At 36.3% G+C, this 19,468-nt stretch overlaps 1 long non-coding RNA gene and 1 pseudogene across 1 annotated transcript in view; one reads left to right on the top strand and one right to left on the bottom strand.

Moving 5' to 3' along the window:
* LOC140608348 (uncharacterized) overlaps positions 1–19,468 on the top strand; it is a 106,323-nt gene that overhangs the window by 69,002 nt on the left and 17,853 nt on the right. The gene's annotated exons all lie outside the window — the stretch shown is intronic.
* LOC140608347 (uncharacterized) lies at positions 15,698–16,151 on the bottom strand (annotated as a pseudogene).

Below are 19,468 nucleotides of genomic sequence, written 5' to 3'. Positions count from 1 at the left end.
GGGAGAAGGAAAGAGAATCCTAAGCAAACTCCCTGCTGAGCATGGGGCCCCACGAGGGGGCTCAATCCCACAGCCCTGAGATCATGACATGAGGTGAACTCAAGAGTCAGCTGCTAACCAATTTAACCACCCAGGTGCCCCTCAGTTCTGCCTTTTAAACTTCTAAAGATTCTAGCAATTATAAATGTGTCTTTCTATGAATTTACACAATGTGTAGGGTAGGGAGAAAGAGAAGGGAACTAAATATGTGATATAAATTAAATTAATAGCTTGCATGGGGAAATATATTGGGGAGAACATTCATATTCATAATTTTTTTAGCTCTGTTGCTGGTTTCACTCACCTATAGGAAGTGTCTTCACTGTGAGATATTTTCCTGACAACTTAAATAGTCTTCCAGTTCTTGGAATGATTTTAATGAGTTCTCTCATTTTCTCCAATATAAGAAGAATTAATTCTTTATGATGTTAGAATTAGCAATTTTTTTCAATGGTTTGGATTACAAAACTCATCTATGTCCTAATTAAGAACATTGTTCTCTTGTGGCTGAATTAATTTTTGCATGAATCTGACTTTCAGAATGGTCTTTGGAGGTAATCTTAAGTTTCCAGTAATTTCATATTATTTATAGCTTACCTGTGAAAAACTGCTTTAAAAATAAAATTACTTAAAAGGATAGAAGCTTTGAAATATCAATCTAAAACAATGAATGTGGAATTTTCTCTTTTACCACTCCAAATTTTAGTAGGTTACATGAGATAGGTTGTTGAAGCATATTTTGGTAGATATTATCCCCTTGAATATAACAGATATGCATATTTTATTAGTTAGGTTTGGATTGAAGAAACAAAGCCACTAGGAATAACAAAGACTAGGGGGTTTATCATAGGGATTTGACCTTACACATTTGTAGGAACTAGTTAAACAGTTTACATAAGCTGTTTTTCTACACTGGCTGCTGAGCCTGAGGTCAGCAGGGCAGGGCACTGGGGAGGAAAGATGGTGAAGTTGGCAAGTGACAGGACAAATTTGTGCCCACGAGGGAAGTTGGAACCCATATAGGCCTCTTGCTATAGCCAAGCATCAACATCAACACAGCTGGTGACTTGAGTGTGGGGCTGGTGCCCTTCACCATGGATCCTAACTCAGGGAACTGGCCCAAAAGTCAGAGAAACTGGAGGAAACCCGGCCCATGTTGGAAGAGCAAGTGCTCCTGCTGCCATAGGAGCTGTACACACCACTAGGATTGGGGGAAGCTGAAGGAGGAGAGCCGATGGTTGCTGGAATTGCTGCAGGCTGGCTGAGGTCCACTTGGACAGGGTGAGCCAGCAGAGCTGAAACAATGTACCACCGTCGCACCAGCACCCTATGGCTTGCAAGGGCCTTTTGAGTGTAAAAGGATACGGCTGCTGTTTCTTTCCACCTTTCAGCTCTCACCCTAAATTGCTCTTGTGGTTCACAGAAACTCAGAACTTGGAAAGGAATTCTGAAAATTATAGTTTCAACATAGACGAGCTGACACAGTACAAATCAACTCTCATACATTAAAAACAAAACATGAAATAAAAATCCGAACAATCCATCTTTTCCTTGGAACAAAGATTTAATAATATCTTTTGGTCAACATTATATTTTCATCAGAGCTTCACTGCCTGCATCAGATAACATCTTCGGAAGTCTCATCCAGGTCACCTTTCCTCCAGACACACTGGATAAGATCTTAATTACCGTGGATATTAAGAGAAGATAATAAGATAATAAGGGATGCAACAGCCATATGATGTGGTAATGTCAGTCTGGCCCTGGAAGCCTGAAGAAAGATATTGGGTAATAAGGACTTGGAGACTTGAATGTTTAACTTCTCATTCCTAGTGACCTGATGTGTATGTTTATATGATGGTAAAGATCTTATGTTCCAGTTCAAACCTCTTCAGAGAGTACTGGAAGACTATTTAAGTTATCAGGGTAGTCTGATAATGAACCAGGGCTGCCTACTAACCATTAGTGAAAAGTGCAAGGATACGTGTATCTCACAGGGCAATAAACAAAGAGAACTTTGTGGGAGTGTAAGAGCAGCATACAAACTGCTCAAGGCTTTGAAAGCAATTTACTGAGAAAGCTTTTACAGTGGCCCACTTTGGAGCCATTGATAATTAACCAAACAAATAATTCAAAGTAGGTCCAACTGGTTTCAGCAAATTTCCTTAGGGAGTTGTAATACTTTAAATTCCATATTATGATTCTGTTGGATCAGTGTCTTCAACTGCAGCATGTAAACACACAGAGCTTGATTCATGATCATATGGGTAATAACTTAAGATCAATATTTTAAATGACGTAATAGAAAAGTGGCAAGGAATCTCTTATAGGTAATAAACGGCAATTGAACCTTAGTTGTGGGCATGTGGGCTCATTATGAACTCTGCCAAGCCTATAGATTTATGCTTACACAAATTATTGAGTGATAAAACAGATAACATTTCCTCATAACAGCAATGTAGTTTCATAACTTATTAAATACTATAGATTTATTCATGTATGACACCAGGAAACCAAACATATTATTCTCACCACTTATTCATATGGGGTCTGAGGTTAGCAGTTGATGTCTCTGCCTGACAGGAAATCTCTGTGTTTTTCTCCATCTTGATACAGAGAGAGAAAGTTGTCTTGCTCACACTGTGTGGCATTTGGGAAGAAGTTTGGCCTTGAGAGCCAGGAAAACCTCTTCTCTAGTTTCTACCTCTATATAATGGGGAAGGAGGCACCATTGCTTCTCTTCTACAGTGTTACTCAGAAGGTCACTGAACATCGTAGAAGGCAAGTGGGTTGTAGACAGCAAAGTCCCATGAAAATCATAGTTAATTTCTAATTTGCATCTCAGGTCTGCGGTACCTTGAGGGCTAGTGACGAAGGACAACCATTCATGTAGAAGAGATGTCTCTAAATTGAGACGTCTCTGTTTTATTTGTGAAACATTCTCACTTTCTGCCATAAACATACCCTTCTGTTTGATGCTCACTGAAAATGCACATAATTTGATCTTTTTCATAGCTTGACAGTCTTTTCTTTTTTGATGAGCTGAAAAATATTGGAAGTAGCATCATATTCTCTTTTTCCATCTTCTTCAGTATCCTGACTGCTCATGTATAGCAGAAACCTTGATTGCAGGTTACATGCTACCCATTTCTAGAATTGATTCGAAAACTGTTTTGGGGCATGGGGTTGTCTTTTCAGGAGATATAACCACCCTTTTAATTCCTTTTCTTCCACTCATTCACAGCCATTCAGTCCCCTTATTCTTTGGTCTTTCAGCAAACTTCTGCCAACACTACCTTTTTTTTTTTTTTTTTTATCTTGTCTGGATCATTGTATTACTTGATTTTCCAACATTCCTGTTCAGCTAATATGAAATCTTGAGTTATTTTACCTCTTTGCTTTCTTTGTTCCTACTCCAGGGCCTTGGAGATTGTTAGAGAAAATCATGTGCCCTGAATCCATGCATACCCTTGCAAATGTCCTGTCTGGACTTAGCTGGAACTCCCCTAACCACAGGCAAAATGAATGTAGCAGCCAAATAACTGTGTTTACAAAATGCATTCTCCTGAATCAACCCTCTACTGCCCACAGGCTTTGTTCTCTTCTGTACTGCTCAGACTATGACCCTTTGCCTCCTCATTCCATCTGTGTTTGCCCTATTTCCAATTTTGGCATCTCTGCTTATTTTTACCAGCGCCATCTGCTAGCTTCAAGCTGATCTCCATGAGTTGTTATGTTTAAACTGATTATCCAATATTTTGAATACCCTAGCTTGGCCCCAGGACTATATTTTATGAACTTGCCCCATGGATAGTCTCAAAAATTTAGTGTCTTCAAGATCTGTCCTTTCCTGAGAGGATCAACAGTTGGAAATTGGTTTCCAACCCTAATTGAACCCATATTCTCCTTGGCAATACTTTTCCTCCCTATTCTAATCAACTTTTTTTTTTTTTTTCAAAGCAGATACTGCAAATCCTACCCTTTCCTCAAACTGGGTTGCTCTTGGCCCTTCACTTTTAATCAGTGATTTTGTCTTTTACTTCCTAGGGAAAGTTGAAGTCATGAAAGTACACACTCCTGTCATCCAGCCCCTCCTCCCATAACTCTTATATCCTCACCAATCCAACTATTCTTTTTCAAATCTCAGAGGCAGAAATTTTCATTCTCTCATTGAAGGGTGCCCTTCTCTTTTATCCTGACTGTCATTTTGAAGCCTTATTTTCAGCCCATAAGCATGGTGAACTCTTTCCTATTGATTATAGTACACACACATTTAACTACCTTTAAGCCTGTTATTCTCATTCTATTTTTAAATTTTCTTTTACTCCCTCAATTTTTATAGCTTCCCTTAATGCAGCTTCACCTGTATACTTACCTTCTCCAAGATGTACTTATTTTGCTTATATCATTTTTCTTTTGCTCATGATTGCATTAATCTAGTGGTATTTATTGAGCTCTTGTTATACATCAGCCTGACTCCATATGCGGCTACATCCAGTTCTCCTTCACTAGCTCCCCAGTGCTCCTTAAAGTCCAAACTTCCTGCTTAGCATGGCTTGTGAGGCTTCTCATGTTCTGGAACTCAACCTCCAGCCTAGTGTCATCTCTGAACATTGTACACCTTGAACTCTGTACACCAGACAAAATGACTACTTTCACTAATTGTGCTGTGCTATCTCTTATTGTTGGTCTCCACACATGCTGTTTTCTCTGCCCAGAACACTCAACTATCTTTCTCTCTTTTTGCCTTGTATATATTTTCAGAACTTAGCTGACATGCATCCACCCTCAGGAAGCCTTTCTGTCCCTTCTCCAGCTGATCTGGTACTCCACCTCTGTAGTCTCTCAGCACATGGAGTTTCATTTCTATATCTTATTACTTACTCTTTTATTAGCTTGTTTACTAGCTTGTCTTCACAAGACCATAAACCCCAGGTGGGAAGCAACTTCTTTATTGCTTACTGTTTTATCTTCAGAATGTGGCAAAGCCTTTACTCTTAGGCATGCAATAAAAGTATGTTGTTGAATGGATGAATAAAGAAATGAATGAATGAGTCCTTGAAAAAAATCAAACTGCTGAATGAGAATATCGCTTTTGCACAAAATGTTATGGAAAGTTGGGGTGCCTGGGTGGCTCAGTTGGTTGAGCATCTGACTCTTGATTTCACTTCAGGCCATGATCTCAGGGTTGTGGGAATGAGCCTGGGGTCAGTGCAGAGTCTGCTTGAGATTCTCTCTGGCTCCCTCTGCCCCTCCCCCCATTCATGCTCTTTCTCTATCTAAATAAGTGAGATCTTTTTTTTTAAAAAGAATATTATGGAAAGTTTAAAAATTACACATGTGAGATTTTAAAGAACAGAGCTATTTCCCTGAAGTAAACATTTATGGGAGGATTGGCTTTAAGGAATTTTGTGAAATAGTAATATATTGACAAACTTCCTCTTCCATCTGCTCATAAGTCCCTTTAATTCTGGCATTTTACAGCCCAGAGTCTCAGATTCCTCATGGTGCCATTGATGGTCTAGTTTCCTGAGTAACTCCATCCAGATTTTCCAAGGTGTGACCTCCCCAAATCCCTCTCTGCCATCAAAATCTGCTGTCCACTTTCCTTTAGCCTTTTCATAAGGCTACTTGCCCGATCTCATTCAGACTAGCGTAAGTGTTTGATAATGGCTTCATGTACAGTGCCTCATGGAGAACAGTATTTTAATAAATTCCCTAAAGTTCTTTAATCCCATTATTATTATTATTATTATTATTATTATTATTACTTGATATCAACATAAAGATTCTATGGCAGACCGTGGAAGAGACAGATTCTTGGTTTGTAGGGGTTTTTTTTGTTTGTTTGTTTAATGTCTTCTTAAATCACACTGTGGAGGCAGCCCCTTAATTTGCCCACAGGTTAGCTTCTTCCTGAGAAGACTGGGGGAAATGAATTGAAGAAGAGGTATAGCAGAAAAAATCATCATGTTAATGAATTCTTTTTTGTTGTTGTTGTCTCATTTCCCCCTCACTTTCCCTAATTTTCCTCAAATTTTATTTTCATTTTGTAACATTTATTTCCTAAATAATCTACCTTCATGACTACTTAGATGTATTATAAAGTGTACTTGCCTTCTTAGTAAGGATTCTTCATGAGGCTTCATAGAAACCCTCCACTTCTCCTTATTTTTCTTATAAATAACAGGTCTCTAATATATTTTCTTTTTTAAAAATATAGGAACAAAATTGCTGTAAACAAATATAAGTGATCAAAAGGTGATTTGTAGAGAAATAAAATGCAGGAAGCATCAGCCAATGGCCCATTTATTTTAGTTGTCAACATTATAGCAACATTTAAGGCCAAAAAAATGTGGATTAAAGTACCTATTGACACCAACTATGGTTTTATTCTTGTGCAATGTGATCTCTCTTAGATGCCTTTATTCTCATTTGTAAGTCTGATGGGAATTACATTATGTATGTGAAATATGCTGGAGGAGATCTAATTGTTTCCAGTTTCAAAACTGAGGCACTGAAAGGTTAAGAAAAACTATATCAGTTTCTACTGACTAGTGGAAGCACCTCATGGTTAGAGGACATGCCTTATCACAACCTGCTTTCCTGAACACATGTATCTTTAAATAGTTAGCACTTGATAAAAGCTTGTGGGTTTGAAATGTCCCAGATTGGTTCTAGATTTCCTGACCTAGAGTTCTTTCTCTAACACTATTTTGCTGTTTAAAGAGGATATTACAAATTGGAAATGGGCTCCTTATTAAACTTGACCTACTGCCTGTAGCCTTGGGCAATACAGGATTAAACAAAGGGCTTTCTAAATAGGTACAGGGTTAGAGTGGGTAGGGCATTTTGTGTCAATCACATCAACCTGCCTTTTGCCTATGGCACTAGCCACTCCAGTTGATGATTTTTGGCTCCTCTCATTCTTAACAGAATCCATGTTGTAACCAAGGTGTGGATTATAACTAACACTGCAAATCCCCAGCCAAATTTGCACTAGCTAATGACTTTTTGTTGCCACTATGTATCAGTTTTAGCAATTAGACATAGCCAAGTTCCCTATTGCCTTTAGGGAAATATGCTTGATGTTGAAATGGAAATAAGTGGTGGTGGGGAGGATTATGGTGTACAGGGGGCACATTTTGGAAAGTGAAGCTCAAGAGGCATATATATCATTGTGTTGGTACAAAGAAATCAAGTCATCAGGAATTGCTCATAAGTAACATGGTTAGAGATGCCAACCACGTGGGCATGATGGTGTATTCATAGTGGCTATCCCACAAAACACCTAACTGCAGATGTTCATTATATTTCATTTACATGAATCCCAGAGAGATTCTCTTTTAATTCTGTGTAATTGCCCTGATTGCCTAAAGTGTACATACAAAACTGGCTTATTAATCCATTCTCTCAAAGGGGGTATTAGTCATTTGTATAACTGATGTGGCACTTTGAAATTTTCTCTCTTTATAAGTAGATGTTAAAAAGGCAACAATCAGACATTCTGTTTTTAGCATTTACATATTTATCTTTAGTTTATAGGATGGGAAAGATAGGTTTAGACAATAGTGAAGTTTTTTAACCTTTTCAGTCTAGGGAGACTTTTTGGATAAAATCACTATTTTCCAAAATACAAATTAAACTAAGCATTGGCAATAGGCTTCTAGATAAAAGCTTTTTTTTGACAGAGTTTTAAGATTATTAGTCTAGTGTGGAACTAAAATATGGAGCACACACAGTAAATTCATAATTAAAGTTAAGGTAAGAGAATTTCTATGGAACTGAGACAAAATTGATTAAATTATTTTTCACAAACCTATGTGTCATAATACAATATATAAGATAAATCTTGTCTTTAGTCTTCCAAATGAGAAAAAAGTGTTTTACACATAAGACACCATTTTAACTCCTTGCCTTAAGAACTATGTTTTTTTTTTTTTTTTTTTTTTTTTTTTTTTTTTTTTTTTTTTTTTTTTTTTACTGGTGCCATCACCACTGAAGTTTAAGTGATTTGAAATTAAAATTTCTCATAATTTTGTGCTAGTATCTTCTATTTATCCAGTTAGCTTCCATGGCCAACAAACATCCCATTATCTTGCTCAAGTAGCCACATACTCCTTGACCAGATGATTGAAATATGAGAAGAAAGTACAAATTTTGTTATATTAAGGAATCATAGTAGCTTGTCCATTTTAAGCTTCATATTTTGGAAACCAGAAATCTTTTAGAAACAGTGCAGAAAAATCTGTAAGGAAAGAAAACACAAATGCAGTGTAAAAGCTAATCAATTAGTAATTTCACTTTCTTAGGAGACAAACCAGTATCAACTGTCTAATCATTAATGTCAATAGCTCACAGGTATTCATGAAAACTGCAAAACTGGATCAAACAAATCTATGTCTATGTAGAAAAATAGATTTTCTAACACAAGGATGTTTCTTACCACTTAGCAATGTATTTAGTATAACTAGCTTTATTTTAATATCCATTTTCATTTAATTTATCAATAACATATACTATATTTCATTTGGAATTTATACAATGTACAAAGATGTATATACTTATTCTTTCAATGCCTCTGCATGCTTTCTTTCTACTCTTTCAAAAGAATACTATTATAAAAATAAAAAAAATCCTAGCTTTCCATGAAATCTTTTGGTTTTACTAGTAACTGGTAGCAAATATGCTGACCATCAAACTAACCAAGCAGCTAAATGATAAGCCAGGGAAGAGTCTAGCGAGCAGAAATGTTAAAAGGAACCAAAAGAAGTCTGAGGAAGTGACACCACTTTTTGATTCAATCAAGAGGAGATCGCACATGTAACTCTGATGCTGTCAGACTCTTCCAGGAAGCTGTAAGGATAAGGACAGGAGAGGCAATTAAACTGAGCAGGTAAATGGCAGTAGTGGTTAGGTGAACTTTAACAACAAAACAGTGTAGAGGCACCTGGGTGGCTCAGTCAGTTAGGCATCTGACTCTTGATTTTACTCAGGTCATAATCTTGGGGTCATGGGATCAGCCCCACACCAGGGGTGTGGAGCCGCTTTAGCTTCTTTCTCTCCCTCTTCCTCTCCTCTGTCCCTGCCGCCCCTCCCTATTTCTCTAAGAATGAATGAATGAATGAATGAATGAATAAAAAAATAAATAAATATAAAAACAAAATGCAGTAGAGCTTTGACTCAATTGCAACAAAAATGAGCTTATTTCATTTACACTTAATAGGATCAGAATTGAAGGAGAAAAGGTGCAAAAGGAAACTACTACCCACTGTGGATCTGTTAATTTCTCAACTGTGCTTTGGAGCTCTGGCTATATACATACCAATCTTCTGAGTTTATCCTCAATCTGTTGATATACATTGCCTGGATGGCATGGCCAGTTAATGGCCTCCATTAACGGCATTCTGCCCATGCTAATGCCAACTTTATTCTCAAAACAACGAAAAATTCCTGCACTTGGTTTCTAGACATAAGTATATTATTTAATGTGAGTTGTTATAACAGTGCCTGCAGTTCTATTCTCATACCTACATAATTTACATTTAAATAGGCAAAGTGGCCACCCAGGGACGCCTGGCACAGGGACAATGCCACCTGCATGAAGAAAAACACAGTGTTTTATGAGACAAATACATCAGTTATTTCCAGGAATGTGTACAACATGCTACACTAAGTAAAACAATATGATTCAGATTTGAAGAAAATGAGCCAGAGTGGCCATAAAGGTAAAAGTAAAGGAAGTTTCCTAGCAAGAAGATAGATTTATATTTGAAAAGCTTACATAAAATAATAAAAATGTAGTTTTTTTTCCAAATTTCCGTGATACTCTCTTCCAAATTTCAAAGTCAGATGAGAGTGAAAGACTTGGAAAAAAAAAATCTAAGTGAATGGCCAGTTCTTGTTTTCAAAACCATTAGATTGCTTAATATTGTGGATCTACAACTATAACACTTGTTTGAAATAACATTCATTTTAATATAAAATATTTGGAAAATATTACAAAAGTCCAAAGAAATACATATGCACAAAGAAATAAGGAGTAACCTCTTGATGATTTTGTTGTGTACATATCTTTTTCATCATTTCACTTATCCTTTTCATAAATGTTTGTGCAATAAAATTGCATAATAAAATAAATCAGAATATTTGGGAGAAAATAAAAAGAGATTTTGGGGGCAGAGACTTCCCTTTATTTTGGGAGATAGTTTTCTAAATACTGGGTAGTCGTGGAGTATCTCTTATTGGATGTTCATAATTGAATGGATTCCTTGGAAGGAATATACTCCTTTGAAAGTCCTTCCACTCTATCTTTTGTTCAACATGTGGACTCCACAGATAATGTTTCTTGGCTACTGCATTTTCTTTTCTTTTTTTTTTTTTTTTTTTTTTTTTTTGGCTACTGCATTTTCAAACCCAGACTCATGCCACCTTGTTTGTGGCTTGAGCTAAATTGCAGATACTCTGTTCTTTGTTTCTGCCCAAGTTTAGAATATTAGGAGATGTTGCTAGAAGGGGGAAATGCTTACTTTTCCAAAAATTTAAGCAATTTTCTCTATCTATATTATATTTTTTTCTGTCATAGTTCCCCAAATAATCATGGTACTAAAAGCATAAAATTTGATATTATTTTTGAAGCTGTACTGCTTAATACTCTGGTAACTTGTTTTTTAAAAAACTTTTATATATCTTCAAATAAATTGATTATACATTTAGTAGATATACCAGAAAAAAATCTATGCTTTTAAGTGAATCGACTTTGCCCTTAACCTTATGATTAATCTTCTTAAATTGTTTAGATTTAAGTATGCAGAAACATGATGGGTAAGACCTGAAACCACTGGAAAAATTTAATTTGATAATTGATACTGCCTACTTAATATCTTACATATACTAGCAGCCTTCTAGATAGCAGATGTATCTCAATTGGGAATACATTTTTTCTTAAAGATTTTATTTATTCATTCATGAGAGACATGGAGAGAGAGGAGAGAGAGAGAGAGAGAAAGGCAGACACAGGCAGAGGGAGAAGCAGGCTCCACGCAGGGAGCCCAATGAGGGACTTGATCCGGGTCTTCAGGATCACGATCTTGGCCGAAGGCAGCGCTAAACCACTGAGCAACCCGGGTTGCCCTGGGAATACGTTTAAAAAAATTTTCAGGGCTCCCTGCATGGAGCCTGCTTCTCCCTCTGCCTGTTTCTCTGCCTCTCTCTCTGTGTCTCTCATGAGTAAATGAATAAAATCTTTAAAAAAAATTTTTTTTTCATTACTAGTTCATGCTTAACAAGTTATAAAGGGGTCATTTCTTTTTAAAATTATATAATACTTTCTTGAGGAAGCAGATGTATATATGCGCAGTCTGGGGAAGTTGGTTAGCAAATTTATAAGGCTATATCATATCATATTATATTTAAATGTCTTTTACTTAATATATTGAGTCCCAGTTTTACTCTCTTCTAAAATTAATACCAGAGTAAGAAATTTAAAAGGGTATATGCAAAAATATTCATGTTGGACATTTGATAGGAAATTTCAACCTACATCTAATATTTTGAAACCCTATACACTTTATATTCTTCATCGGGTATAAATACATTTTATCCTTTCATCGTCAACACAATTTTTAAAAGGTCATTTCAGAAGAGTGCTGACGCATTTCCAAATGTTTTCTATTGAATTTTTGAAAAAAATTAATATGTTTGTAAAGCCAGCTTCTTTATAACTGCCTTTGCTTTGGATCTTGGTTACTGATTTACAACCAGTCTTTGTGACTCTAAACTTTTTCACTATGACTTGCACAAAATTTTGTCTCTAAAGAATCACCCTCTCTTACATCGATAGAGCATTAAATCTATTACCATCATAACATGTCAGTCATCAGATCATTTTTGATGTGTGATCTCAGTGACCAGAAGGAACTATTATAGGTGCTAGTGATTTCTTGGTACACAAGACGTGCCAAGGCCCTGCCTTTACAATTTAGTAGGAGAGGCAACAAGAACAAGTACAATGTTAGGTAATATCAGGAGGTGGTAAGGGCTATGAAGGGAAATAAAGCAGGGTAAGAGGATAGAGAGTGAAGGAGATGTTCCTATAGACAGGATAGTCAAAGGAGTTCTCTAGGTGGTGACCTTTGAGCTAGAACTTATAAAGTGAGGCATGCACAATGTAAACCTCCTAGTAAAGGAAAGAGCAAGCACAAAGGATGTAAGGTGATATGTATTTTACATGTCTACTAAGACAAATATAGCCAACGCTTAGGGAGAGAAGGAAAAGGGGTGGAATATGAAACTGAAGAGGAAATCTGGGGTTAGAACACACAAGATCTAGTAAGCCATGCCAAATTCAGTCTGTTTGCTGTGATACAACCAAACTTGTAATTTAATCAATGAAACACTTCCACACTATTGAGTGAATAGCTTCTACTCAGAACTCCTCATCATCTCCTTGCCTTGGCAGATGCATTGATCCTTCCCTCAGGATTGATTCATCAGTAAGGTGTGGGCTGGTGGTGCTATTGTATTACTTATTTAATGTTTTTAATCTCTGACAGTGAAGATTTTAGGCCTCTACTCTTAAGTGTCATGGAAAGCTACTGGAGGGTTTTAAGTAATGGGCAGAGAATATGTGTGGCAATCTGATTTACTGATTTAAAGGATTAGAACAATAGACTAAGGGAATGGATGGAGTAGAAGCAAGACATCATCTAGAAAGCTAGTGTAGAAGTCCAGACGAGATGATAGTATATTAGATCGAGGTGGTAGAGTGGAGAAAGTGAGGCTTGTTAAGACTTGGGATATATTTTGATAGTTGTATTTGATAAGTATGCTAGACTGGGTAACGAATAGATTCCAAATGTATAATGACTTCAAACAAAGCAGAAATTTATTTCTGATTTATAGAAGAGTCTGGGGACATAAAATCCACATAGGTTAATAAGAATACAAAAGTTGAGTGGAGTAAATGAAATTATAGAGTGATTGTAAGGTTCTTATATTGTTTGTGAAGTATTGAGATTGTTTGTGGGTGGATTGATAACTGAGAGATGTATATTATAATCTCCAGGAGTTAAATATCAAAATATATTTTGATAATATATCAAAATAAAAGATAAAATGAAATACTAAGGTAAAAAGAAATACTTGATTCATAGAAAAGACATAAGGAAAGTAAAAGCAGAGGAACAAAGAACAAATGAGCTATATTGAAAAAAAATACAGAATTAAACCAATATAGAACAATGATTATATTAAATAGAATAGAAATAAGTTTCAAATAAAAGCAGAGATTGTCAAAATGGATTAAAAAAAATGAGACCTAACTGCAGCTGTTTAGAAGTATAGACTCTGATAGTTGAAAGTAAAAGGCTGAAAAATACATACTGCAAGGAAGATAGCTAGTATGATTGTAGTATTATCAAGAAAAAGTGACTTCAAGCATAAAATTATTGTAAGAAACATTTAACACTGAGAAAATGGTTGTTCAAAAAGTTGTAATAACTCTAAGCATGTATGGATCTAATAACACAGCTTCAAAATACATGAAGCAAACATTGGCAGAACTAAATGAGAAAGCGAGCAAACCATGATCATAGATGGAGATTTCAGGAACCTTCTTTTAGCAATCGACAGAATGCCAGAAAAAAAATCTTAGTAAGGATATAAAATATTTGAATAACACTATTAACCACCTTCACCTAATTGACATTTATTAAACCTTCTAAATGATTGTAAAATACACATTGTTTTCAGACACCCATGGGACATTTACCTAATTAGACCATGTGCCAGACATAAAATAATTCTCAATAAGAATCATCAAAGTATTGAAATCATATAGAGTATGTTCTCTGAGCACAGTATCATTAAACTAGAAATCAGTAACAATACTGTATCTAAAACCCTCTAATTATTTGGAAATTAACACATTTCTAGGTAACTCATGCATCAAGGAAGAAATTTTGAAAAAATTTAGAAAATCTTATAAATTAAATGAAACCAGTAGCACTGTATATAAAAATTTATATGATGCATCTAAGCCAGGGTTTAGAGAAAAATTTATAGCTTGAATAAATTGGCATTTCTTACAGTGGAAATCTGCTAGAGATGATTTTCTGAGTTATGTTTTTCTAAAACTTTTTTGTGCACTTTTATTTGTTTCTACTAATATTTCATCTGCATTTAGGAGTAGAAGTTGATGTTTAATTTTTAGTTTTAGTACTCTGAAGATGTTATTTCATTGTCCGTTGGCCTCTATTAATGCTAATGAGAAATTAGACATCATTTGTATTTTTCTCCTTTATTTCTTATATATCTATCACTATGGCTATGGCTTCTTTTAAGGTTTTTTCCTTTAATCTTTGCTTTTTAGGAGCTTGATTGAATCTGATTGGTTTTATTGTATTTATTCTGCATGAGTTTCTTTTTTTTTTTTTTAGTTTCTGTGTCTTTTGTATCAATTTTAGAAAGTTCTTAGATATTTTCTTTTCAAATATTTCTTCTATTGTTTTTTTCTCTAGTCATTTGAAAACTGTAATTGTATGTATATTAGATCATTTGAAAGTGTCCCACAGATCTTTCTTGTTCTGTTGTAGTTTCTGTAGCTTAACAAAGGGCAGAGATCTGAAACATGAACTTGGGTGGCGGTTAATCATCGCTTCACAAAGATAAGAGCTAAAGGGTTCTTCTAATATGAAATGTACAAGAAAGAAGTAAAGATGCTTGAACAGCTCAGTGAACGGTGGTGCCTTTTATTGAGATGTGGAAGATGGGAGAAACATGTTGAAGATTAGGGAAGATAACTGATAGTTTGCTTATAAACATGTTAGGTTTGAAAACCTAAAAGAAATGGAAGAGATGGCAAGCAGGCAGTTGTATACCTGAAGCTCTCAGTTTAGGGCTTATCAGGATATACATAATATTCAAATTTATGACAATTAATGCAAATACTTAGGAAGGATGTTATAGAAAGAAAAGATGTTGGAAGACTGCTCCATGAGGCCTGTTGATGTTTAGAAGTTGGAAGAGAAGGTGGATCTTTCATAGGAGACTGAGAAGCAGGAGGGAAACTAGGAGACAGTTGTGTCCTGGAAGCCACAGAAGGAAGATGTTTCAAAATTTGTGTGATCAAATGTGTAAGATGCTGTTGAGGGGTTGAAAGGTAAGACAGGAGTACTGACTAATGTTTTTGTCAATGTAGAGGTCATTGCTGACCTTTATAAGAACATTTTCAATGGAGCGGTGAGGATGCATGACTAGTTGGTCCAGGGTCTGAGAGAGAACAGGAGGAAAGAAAGTGGAAATGCCAAGTATAGATCAATTCTTTTGGATGTTATATTAGTTTTCTACTGCTGCTATAACAAATTACCACAAATTTAGTGGCTTAGAAAATACAAATTTATTGTCTTGCCGTTCGGAACTCAGAAATCTCACTAGATTAATATCAAAGCTTCAGCAAGGCTACATTCCTTCAGGAAGATGTAGGGGAGAATCTGTTCATTGCCTTTTCCGGCATCTAGTGGCTACCTACCTTCCTCAGCTCATGGCCCACTTTCATCTTCAAAGCCAGCAAATGCATTGGCCTCTTTGTCCAATGTCACATCTACTTTTCTGATTCTGTTCTTTTTTTTTTTTTTTTTTTTACGAATGAGGCAATTTATTAACCCAGAATTTGTTCTAATGCTTCTTGTTTGCAGCTGCCATCTGTCTGGCGGTTCTGTCCAGGTCCTGCTGTCCCTGAGGTGTCAGTTTGTGGCCTCCATCTTGGTCCTTTTCCACCACTTTCAGCCCCTCTAGTGCTTGGAGGACCCTGCGGGCCACACTCATGGAGCTTCTGCTGAAGTGGCTGGGCATGACCCCGTTTCTCTGACATCCCCCATAGATCATAGTCATGGAGCCGACCCCAGCGCCGACTGGGAGGTACAGGTACATGCTGTGGAAGCAGCTCGCGTGTAGAACCAGTTCTCATCGTAGGGAGCAAGCTCTTTATGCTTGGCCAGCTTGACAATGTCCACCCATACAGGGCCCTTCAGCTTCCCAGACTTTTTGAGAAAGGCTGCCAGAGCTCTGATGAACTCCTGCTGGTTTAAGTCTTTTACAGTAACTCCAGGCATCCTGGGGCCTCCGCCCTGCCAGCCAGGGGAAAGTTGACTCTGTTCTTATTAAGACCTTTGTGACCATATTGGGCTCACCTGTGTAATCCACACTAACTTTCCCATCCTCAGAATCCTTAAATTAAATCACAGCTGAAAACCCTATTTTGCTGTATAAAGTATATTCACAGGTTTTGGGGATTAGGAAGCAGGCAGCATTTGTGTGTCATTATTTTGCCTCTTACAGAGGGAGTGTAGATGCCTTATCTACATGGAAATGTCCCAGTTTGCAGACAGTTACACTTGGCGATATATTTCTAAATGGACCTTGTCAACATTTAGAGAATGATTATTTATTAAAAATTAGGATTTTCTTAAATGAGTAGAAAGTGGTTGAGTACAGTTTTAAGGACACCCTTTTATTTTATTTTATTTTAAATATTTTATTTATTTATTCATGAGAGAGAGAGAGAGAGAGAGAGAGAGAGAGAAGAAAGGCAGAGACACAGGCAGAGGGAGAAGCAGGCTCCATGCAGGGAGCCTGAGGTGGGACTCGATCCTGGGTCTCCAGGATTATGCCCTGGGCTGAAGGCAGCGCCAAACTGCTGAGCCACCGGGGCTGCCCAAGGGCACCCTTTTAAAGTAGTTTTTCATTACTATTGGTTTAAAGCACCACTGAAATATTTTCTAAACATAGAATTTTTAGAAAGATCCATTTATCTTTAAGTGGACATATTTTAGGTATGTATTATATATCAGTATCTAGTAGAGTTGTATCCTGTTTTGGAGCAAAGTGTGATCTGAACAAACAACTTTTTGAAAAAGGAACATGAAGTAACATGCATAAGATAATATCCTTACCTGTAAATTCTTCTTTTTAAAAAAAGATTTTATTTATTTATTTGAGAGAGAGAGAAAGCATGAGTGGAGGAAGGGGGGCAGTGGAGAAGTAGAGGGAGAGGGATAAGCAGACTCCTCACTGAGCATGGAGTCTGATGTGGGGCTCGATTCTACGACCCTCAGATCATGACCAGAGCCAAAACCAAGAGTCCATTGTTCAACCGACTGAGCCACCCAGGTGCCCCTGTAAATTCTTTTAACCATCATGACCAGTCTATATAATTACAAACTATATGTACTTTAGATCTCCAGAGCAACTAATTATAGATTTAACAAAGCAGCAAAGATGTGTGTGTATATGTATGTACATATCTATGTGTGTGTATTTGAGAAACAAAGTAACTGGTTTTGTTTTTATTTTTGTTTTTATGATGTCAAGTCCTTATTATTTATTTGTTTAGAGTGTCAGAAAAAGCGCCTTCCAAAAATACATGTGGGAGTGCCTCAGTCAGTTAAGCCACTAACTCTTTTTTTTTTTTTTTAAATTTTATTTATTTTTTATTGGTGTTCAATTTACTAACATACAGAATAACCCCCAGTGCCCGTCACTCTTGATTTCAGTTCAGGTCATGATCTCAGGGTCGGGAGCTGGAGCCCCACAGACTCCACGTTCAGCCCAGAGTCTGCTTGTGCCTCTTCATGCCCCTCACCCCACCCATGCTAATGCATGCATGTGGTGCATTTTCTGTCTTTAAAATAAATAAACAAAATCCTTAAAAAATGTATATGTAGAACAATAAGATAAAAAACCAGTAACAGAATGAAAACAAGAGTAGAATAATAAGATGAAGCCAGAGGATAACTTATAAACCACATATAAGACCATAGTAGGTATTAACATGGGGTATAATACGCGTGTCTAATCTGTGTGTATGCATGTGTGTGTGTGCATGTACATGTGCTCCTCTTCCCCCAGTTATAAAAAAAAGGTAAACAAGTGGCAAGGCTTACGAAAGTCCAGTTTAGACTCTTCAATAGCATTAAGGATTGAATTACTGACCCAAATCTGAAGAACATGACTGAGACTGATAAGGTCAGAATCAATTTTACAAATGGTATAGAAATTGGTATGCTTGTTGAAATAAGGTTTCTATTTAACTTCCTTGAAAAGGAATCATATTATAGAATTTCCTGGTGCCTTAAGTGCGGAACTACCATGAAGAGGTAATATGCAATTTGTCCTCAATTTAATTTGGAATAAAAGACTCTAAGACAAAAGAAGCATTCTAGCTGTTAGAAAATGATTCTCCGGGAGACTTGTGGGAAAGTATCATTTCAAACCACCCATTTGTGGGTTCCTGTCTTTACCAAAGTCTGTACTTAACAACGATTAAAAAAAAAAAAAGTGTGCTCTACTGGGAAAAATGGTTTTGAAAACTATCTTTGATAACAAATGGGAATAATCATCATAAACCATATTGTCTTCTCCATTGCTATCCAAAGTTGTCTCTTGCCTCCCTCTCCATGCTTTATGAGTTTTTTAGGGTCTTCCCATTTTCATCACTTTATATAATTTCCTTACTTGTGAGGATTTTTGAGACTCATATTCGTAAAAGAAAAAAAAAATTGAATGTATAACATCTATTGTGGTTTTAAAAAGTTGTAAATGTCTTGTTTGTTTTATTTTCTACATTATTATAAAGCATTCAATTTTTGTAGATTGTTCATATTTTGTCAATACTCATGATGCTTGATTCATTTCTTTGTGTGCAGAAAATAATGGAATATATGACCATTTCACAGTATAGAACAAAAAATTCTACAGCTTTCTTTGTTTATTCTGGTCCACTGAAGTTAAATATATTACCCTCTTCTCTGCCATCTCTTCCATTACTTTAGAAATATAGTAGAATAGTAGTCAACCCTCTACCATGGCTAAGCCTACACCACTTCCATTTGGGAAAACACAATTGAGCATGTTCTTTCTAAATGCTGAGGCTCTTTCCTGAAGTAAACGCAAGTAGAGAAATTCAGAATGTCCCTCACAGCTCTAGACAGGCTTAGTGCCTTCTGTTTCCTTGATTCTGGGCTCTTATCCCTGTGTCACTTCAAGAGTGTATTGGCTATCCTCTTGGCTAAATTTTACTTCTAAATCTATCTCCTTAGGAGTCCCATGGTAATAACAATAACAATTAAAACAATAATAAAATGATTAACATACACTGAGAGCTTAATATACACCAGGTTTTATGCTTCTTGTAAACTATCTCATTTAATTTTTGTAGAAATCCTAGTGAAGTATCACTATCTACATTTTAAGTATGAGGAAAATAAAGCTTAGAAGACTGAGAAATACTTCCAACTCTTCCCTTTAAGGTTACATGGTCAGTAAATGGCAGAGCCAAGGTTCAAACTGAAATCCAGGACTGGCTCATCCCAAAGACTTGCTCTAATGATGGTGCTTAAACACCATTCTCCACCTCAAGCTTCTCAAATTT

The sequence above is a fragment of the Canis lupus genome, chromosome 17 (assembly GCF_048164855.1).
Source record: "Canis lupus baileyi chromosome 17, mCanLup2.hap1, whole genome shotgun sequence".
Taxonomy (NCBI): domain Eukaryota; kingdom Metazoa; phylum Chordata; class Mammalia; order Carnivora; family Canidae; genus Canis; species Canis lupus.
Note: the sequence above shows the minus strand (reverse complement) of the source record. Positions and strands in the feature narration are given on the sequence as shown.